Genomic DNA, 6,787 nt, shown 5'->3' with positions numbered 1-6,787 from the left:
CGAAGTGAACTATACGACACACGATCTCGAATTAGGAGCTGTAGTATTTGCTCTGAAGATCTGGAGGCACTACTTATACGGAACAAAGAGTACCATCTTCACCGATCACAAGAGCCTTCAACACATTTTCGATCAGAAGGAACTCAACATGCGACAACGGCGATGGGTCGAGTTACTGAATGACTACGAATGTGAGATTCGATATCATCCTGGAAAGGCCAACGTAGTAGCCGACGCCCTCAGCCGAAAGGAATACACTGGTCGGAGGGTCAAATCTCTGACCATGACTATCCATTCCCACTTATCCACACAAATTAAGGAAGCACAAATGCAAGCCTTGCAAACCGAAAATGTGGCGGGTGAATCCCTGCGAGGAATGGAGAAGAATTTAGAAGTCAAGGGTGGCGGAGCCTACTATCTCATGGGCCGAATCTGGACCCCAAAACATGGTGGTTTTAGAAACATAGTCATGACTGAAGCTCACAACTCAAGATATTCCGTTCACCCGGGGTCAGATAAAATGTATCTGGATCTTAAGAAACTGTACTGGTGGCCTAACATGAAAGCAGAAATTGCTACCTTCGTGAGTAAATGTCTTACTTGCGCTAAGGTTAAGGTCGAGTATCAGAAACCGTCAGGACTACTACAACAGCCAGAGATACCAGAATGGAAATGGGAGCGGATTACTATGGACTTCATAACCAAATTACCCAAGATGACAAGTGGACTCGATACCATATGGGTCATTGTCGACAGACTGACCAAATCCGCGCATTTCCTACCCATCAAAGAGACTGACAAAATGGAGAAGCTTACAAGAACTTACTTAAGGGAAGTAGTGCGACTGCATGGTGTTCCGATATCCATTATCTCCGATCGAGATAGTAGATTCACTTCAAGGTTCTGGTAGTCACTACAAAGTTCCCTGGGAACTAGGCTGGACATGAGTACGGCCTACCATCCACAGATAGACGGACAAAGTGAGAGAACGATACAAACTTTAGAAGACATGCTGAGAGCCTGCGTGATTGATTTTGGAAAGGCATGGGATATTCATTTACCCCTTGTCGAATTTTCATACAACAATAGTTATCATACAAGCATAAATGCTGCTCCATTTGAAGCCCTCTATGGTCGAAAGTGCAGATCCCCTCTGTGCTGGACTGAAGTTGGCGATACCCAGTTAGCTGGAAAAAGAGTTCCTGAAAGCACTCTCACCGGTCCGGAGATCATACGTGAAACAACAGAGAAGATCGTTCAGATTCGTGAACGATTGAAAGCCTCAAGAGACCGACAGAAAAGCTACGCTGACCAAAGGAGGAAACCTTTGGAATTCCAGGTAGGAGACCACGTCTTATTAAAGGTCTCACCGTGGAAGGGTTTAATACGATTTGGAAAGCGGGGGAAACTAAATCCAAGGTACATAGGGCCTTTCGAGATTCTTGCCAGAATCGGCCCTGTGGCTTACAAGCTTAACCTACCGCGCGAACTTAGTAACATCCATCCAACCTTCCCCGTCTCAAACTTGAAAAAGTGTCTATCCGACGAGACTCTTGTTATCCCACTCGACGAAATCGAGATCAACGAGAGCCTCAACTTTGTGGAAGAACCAGTAGAAATCATGGACCGAGAGGTCAAACAAACAAAACAAAGTCGCATACCCATCGTGAAGGTTCGCTGGAACGCCAAGCGGGGACCCGAATTCACATGGGAACGCGAAGATCAGATGAAACAAAAGTACCCTCATCTCTTTTGTGTTCACTAGTATCTTTACTACTTTAAATTTCGGGACGAAATTCTCTCTAACGGGGGGATGATGTGACAACCCGATATTTCAACTCTTTGTAACGACCAAAGTGGGTCAAGTATTGTAACCGCTTCTGAGTAATAAAATTTACTTTCATAATAAAATGTACAAATAAGTCCTATTTAATTTCCTTCTATGATTAAATGTCTTTGAACCATGATCGTACGTGAAAAGAACGCCCAAATCCGACTTCATTTAGCGAAATTATGATTTTTCCAAATTCGACTCAGCAACAGACAGCTAAAAACTCGAATCGGAAATCGAGTGACTTTTGACCGGAATGACCTAAACGAGAATCGAAGGTCTCGACAATGGTATTCTAGCGATAAAAAGTCTGGCAAAAACCGACATCAGATAAAGAAGTTACGAATTTTCAAAGAAATTCCTTAAAAACGATAGATTTTATATTTAATAAAAAAAATAATTTTGGAATTTGCCGACGGAGTCTAAACGAAAGTTGAAGAGCGTAGTCTCACCTACGCGAGGATATAAAGACCATCGAAAACGGAGTTCGTATGAAGAAGATATGAATTTTTGAAGTTTATTAAATAAATTAATTATTTATTTTATTCAAAATTCGGATATTATCCGAAGGGGAGTCAGCATACGCGTTACGCGCCGCGTACTCCTGTACGCCCCGCGTACCCGAGAAAGCTCGGTCTCAAATCGTCCACGTCGCACGATCCGGAGAACCCGACCCGACGTCCCATCCGACCCGCGTGCCAGCGATCCGTCCCATCCGACCCGCGAACCCAGGAACCCGTCCCATCCGAGGCCGAGGCGTTCGTAGCTCGGTCATGCGTGACGCACGCGTACGCGCTGCGTACTAGCGTACGCCCCGCGTACCGAGGCAGACCAGCCTCCCTATAAATAGCATGCGAGGGTTTCCAAAGAAGGGGCTCATTTCTCTTCTCTCTCACTCTACTTTGCCTCGTTTTCCGTGCCCGTTCAAACCCGAAGCTCTAGTCTTTTTGGCTCAAGTCCCGAAGGTCGATTTTACTCCCGAGAATCCCGAGGAAAATCCGTTTCCCGAGACGAAACTCTGCCCGGTTTTCCATCTCGCTATCTCCAAAACTTTCATGTGAGTTTCATACCCCTTAATCAACCGTTTTAATTATTCTAAATACTTTTATATCCTTTCAAAGGGGGGGATTACAAGTATAACACACGAGTATTATCGTGTGTTACATAAAGAAACTCTTTTATATACTGTTAAATATTCAAATCACAATCGGTTTATAAACTTTTAAAGGAACTTGTATATATAAATATGAAACATATGTTACAATAGTATTCGAATCTTTTAAAATATGAAGTTGTTGTAATACATGTATAAAACTAAACCGTTCTTAAATTATCCTTTTCCTAAGTATTTCTAAACAAACAAAGCACACTTTTTAAAACTATAATAGGTATAGTTTTACGAACAGATTTCTAACTCTTATGTACTAGAAACATATATTTCAAGAGGTTTACCTTCGTATACAAGAATAAACGTAACATTTTAACAAGTTGATCTGTTTTTATACCACGGGTTTGTGAGACACTAACTTCATGTACGTTCGAGTACACATCTCAAGTCCTGTATTATATACCAGAATCCCTTGGAGGGGGAGCATGGTGTTTGTGTATAGATCTATACGGGCTTGACAACCTGCGCCCTGACTGTTAGCTACAGTCCACCGTTTGGGGTGACAAACGTCATAACATTCCAACGCCTGAAGAACGTTGTGTATAGGCATTTCGAGTCAATAGTATGGTTATAAAACTCACAAGGGGTATTAAAAACGCATTGATTTACAATGTTTTCAAGCTCATTTATTATTTTACTTTTACATACATTTTGGAAACAAACATTGGTCTCGAGTGAAGGCTACTTTTATGCTAGTAGAAAATATAGGATTTTCTAAACAATCACAAGAAAAGATAAAACATTTCATTTCATTTAAACATTGTCATTTAAATACTTATGAAATTCACCAGCTTAAATGCTGATCAACTCTTTCAAAATTACTTGTATGTCCCAGGGATTCAGTAAATTTCAGGTACTAGTATGCTTTTGAAGAAGAGATGCTGCGGCGCCAGTTTAATCTCATATTTTTGACATCATATTGTAATTGGTTTTGAACATGTAACTTTTGACAAATGTAAACTTTCAATTATATATATGATGGTTGTATTGCTTTCTTTACTATGTATTCATTTGTTACGCTACCACATGAAGTCATCCGCCCCCGAACGTTTCCGCCGTTCAGGTTTGGGGGTGTGACAAAGTGACCGACTCGACGAGTTGGAGAGTGGACTCGGCGAGTCCGGTCTGGATTGGGAAACCCTAAGTCCGGGGTTTTGTGCACTATATAAACATCTCATTCTCTCCCTTAGGGTTCTCTATAGTCTCTCTTATCCAGAACACGAAACCCTAAGCCTCCATTTTAGTACATTCAAGCTTTCTTGCCATTTTGGGTGATTTGAAGGATGAAGGAGGAAGGGAACCTTTGGTGATTCAAGGATTGGCTTTAGAACACAAAACCCTAAGCCTCCATAAAGTGTTACCTTTGTTATGAGATTTGGGGCTTTTATGGCATGATTAAGAGCCATTTTGTAACGATGAGATTTTCAAAACAAAATTTTCATTTTTCAACAACCAAATTTATATAAAAATATTCTCAAAAGTATTCAACAATAGTTATCAAATCATAACATATCCCAAGATCACAAAATCAAATCCCTTCTCTGTGTGTACGGGTCACGTCGGCGCCTTTCCACAGTCCTCGCTAGTACCTGAAACACATAACACAACAACTGTAAGCATAAATTCTTAGTGAGTTCCCCAAAATACCACATACAACACATACGCCACTCGAGGCTACTGTACGACCCTCCGGTCGATGTGTCTCAGCGGGACCCTTCGGTCCCGTAGCTCGTTGGACCCTCTGGTCCGGTCATAACTCGTTGGGCCCTTCGGCCCAGTCTGAATCGTTGGACCCTCTGGTCCGGTCTATATAAGTATATATCATACATACATCAAATAACACATAATCTCATACATGGCACACAATCTCATACATAGCACATAAGACCTTTCGGTCAACTCATAATACCACTCTAGGTAACGTATAGTGGGAAGACTCACCTCGTGTAACTCGGTAACTCGGAAATCTCAGTCTCTGTGAAATAGGATCTAGCCTCTGCCTAATCACACGAAAATAAACACTCGGCATCAACACATTTCCTAAGGCTAGACCATTCCCTCTCTTAGCACTCTCAAGAGGGGAAAGACCATTTTACCCCTCTCAAGGCTCAAATACTCTAAAGTTGACCAAACCCTAAAAGTCAACAAAAGTCAACGATCAACCCTTTGACCAGACTCGTCGAGTGCACTATTGTGACTCGACGGGTTCGGTCATGAACATACATCCTCAAAATCCCAAGTGACTCACTAAGTCACTTCCCCAACTCAGCGAGTTACCATCTGTGTGCTTTATGGGGAAAGCGCTGAGTCTGTTCTTGGACTCGGCGAGTTCAAGCCATGCTCAAACTCAAATGACCTTCTGAGGTCAGATCTGCTCCTCTAATCCATAGATCTAACCTTCCCAAGCTCAATAAACACGTAAAGGTTCGAACTTGATACTCATGCAACGTCCAAATGACACTACTTGATGATTTAGTCCCAAATACAACACTCTAAGTTCATTTCTTCCATAACCCAACATAAAGCAAGATGGATAACCTCCTCTGGACCACTATGGGTCCAGATCTGAAGTCTAAACATGATAAGGGACCTTGTTCTCAACAAATCAACCAAATAAAGGGCATAGGAAACCCTAGATCCATGGATGCTTTAACAAAATAGAAAGAGGGTCGATATGCGACCTCAAAGATGATGCCCTCTGCTTGAAATCCACAAATATGCAACCTCCTTGGCCTCCTCCAAGCTGGAATCAACTTATTCTTGCAAAACAACCCCACAAAGGTCCAATAATGGCTTCTTCTCTCTTACAAACGCTCAAGCACTATAAGGGTTTCTCTCAAGGGTCTGGTAGCCGCAAATGGTGGCTATAAGCCCCTTTAAATAGGTCTCAAACCCCGAAGATTAGGGTTTCATTAAACAGCATGGACTCGTCGAGTCCACAAATGGACTCGCCGAGTCCGCCATTAAATCAGTCTGACCATCTGCGCTCCTACTCGGCGAGTTTGGGCACCTACTCGCCGAGTCTCACTCCAAAAACTCAATATTAAAGCATAAATTAAGATACCTGGGAGTGCGGATGTTAAACATTTCGAGTTAGAAGTCCAGATATGAAGTTGCTACTTCAGATCTAGATGTGTTTCGGCCTAGAGAACCATAAAGTATCAGTCTTGGGGGTGTTGGTGAAGCATGCTTGTCTAGAACCCTAGCCCTAGAGTGTTTTGGGCCTTTAGCTTCTTGGTTTCACGTAAAGTTTGCAACTTTACGAGGGGGGATAGACTGTAGAAGAGTGGATCTATGGTTTGGAGCCCCTGCATGGATCGAAAAGCCACTATATGGTTTGAGATCTGAAGAGACTTGGCGAGTCACATGGGTGTACTCGGCAAGTTTTATGAACATGAGCATGGACTCGGAAAGTTGGAAGAACAACTCGGTGAGTCTGTCGAAGATTGCCTTGGACTCGGTGAGTCTGGTCGCAGAACCTCAAACCTTTTCGGGTTAAGACTTAGATCGGTGAGTTGAGTGGTGACTTAGTGAGTTGGGCAAGATGGGACTCAGAGATCGTTGAACTCGACGAGTCTTGGGGTGACTCGGCGAGTAGAGTCAATCAAGAAGGTTGACTTGGACCAGGACTTTGGCTTTGGCAAGAGTGGACTTGGACGGCTTCTAAGAGTTCAGTTAGGGACTAAATGTTGTATGATATTGATATTGATAGCTCGGGGAGCTAGTGGAGCAGCGGTTCAGAGAATTATCGGTCAGCAGTCAGAGGGTTATCAGCAAAAGTTTAGCAG

The sequence above is a fragment of the Lactuca saligna genome, chromosome 6, assembly GCF_052625555.1.
Source record: "Lactuca saligna cultivar CGN05327 chromosome 6, ASM5262555v1, whole genome shotgun sequence".
Classification (NCBI taxonomy): Eukaryota; Viridiplantae; Streptophyta; class Magnoliopsida; order Asterales; family Asteraceae; genus Lactuca; species Lactuca saligna.
Note: the sequence above shows the minus strand (reverse complement) of the source record.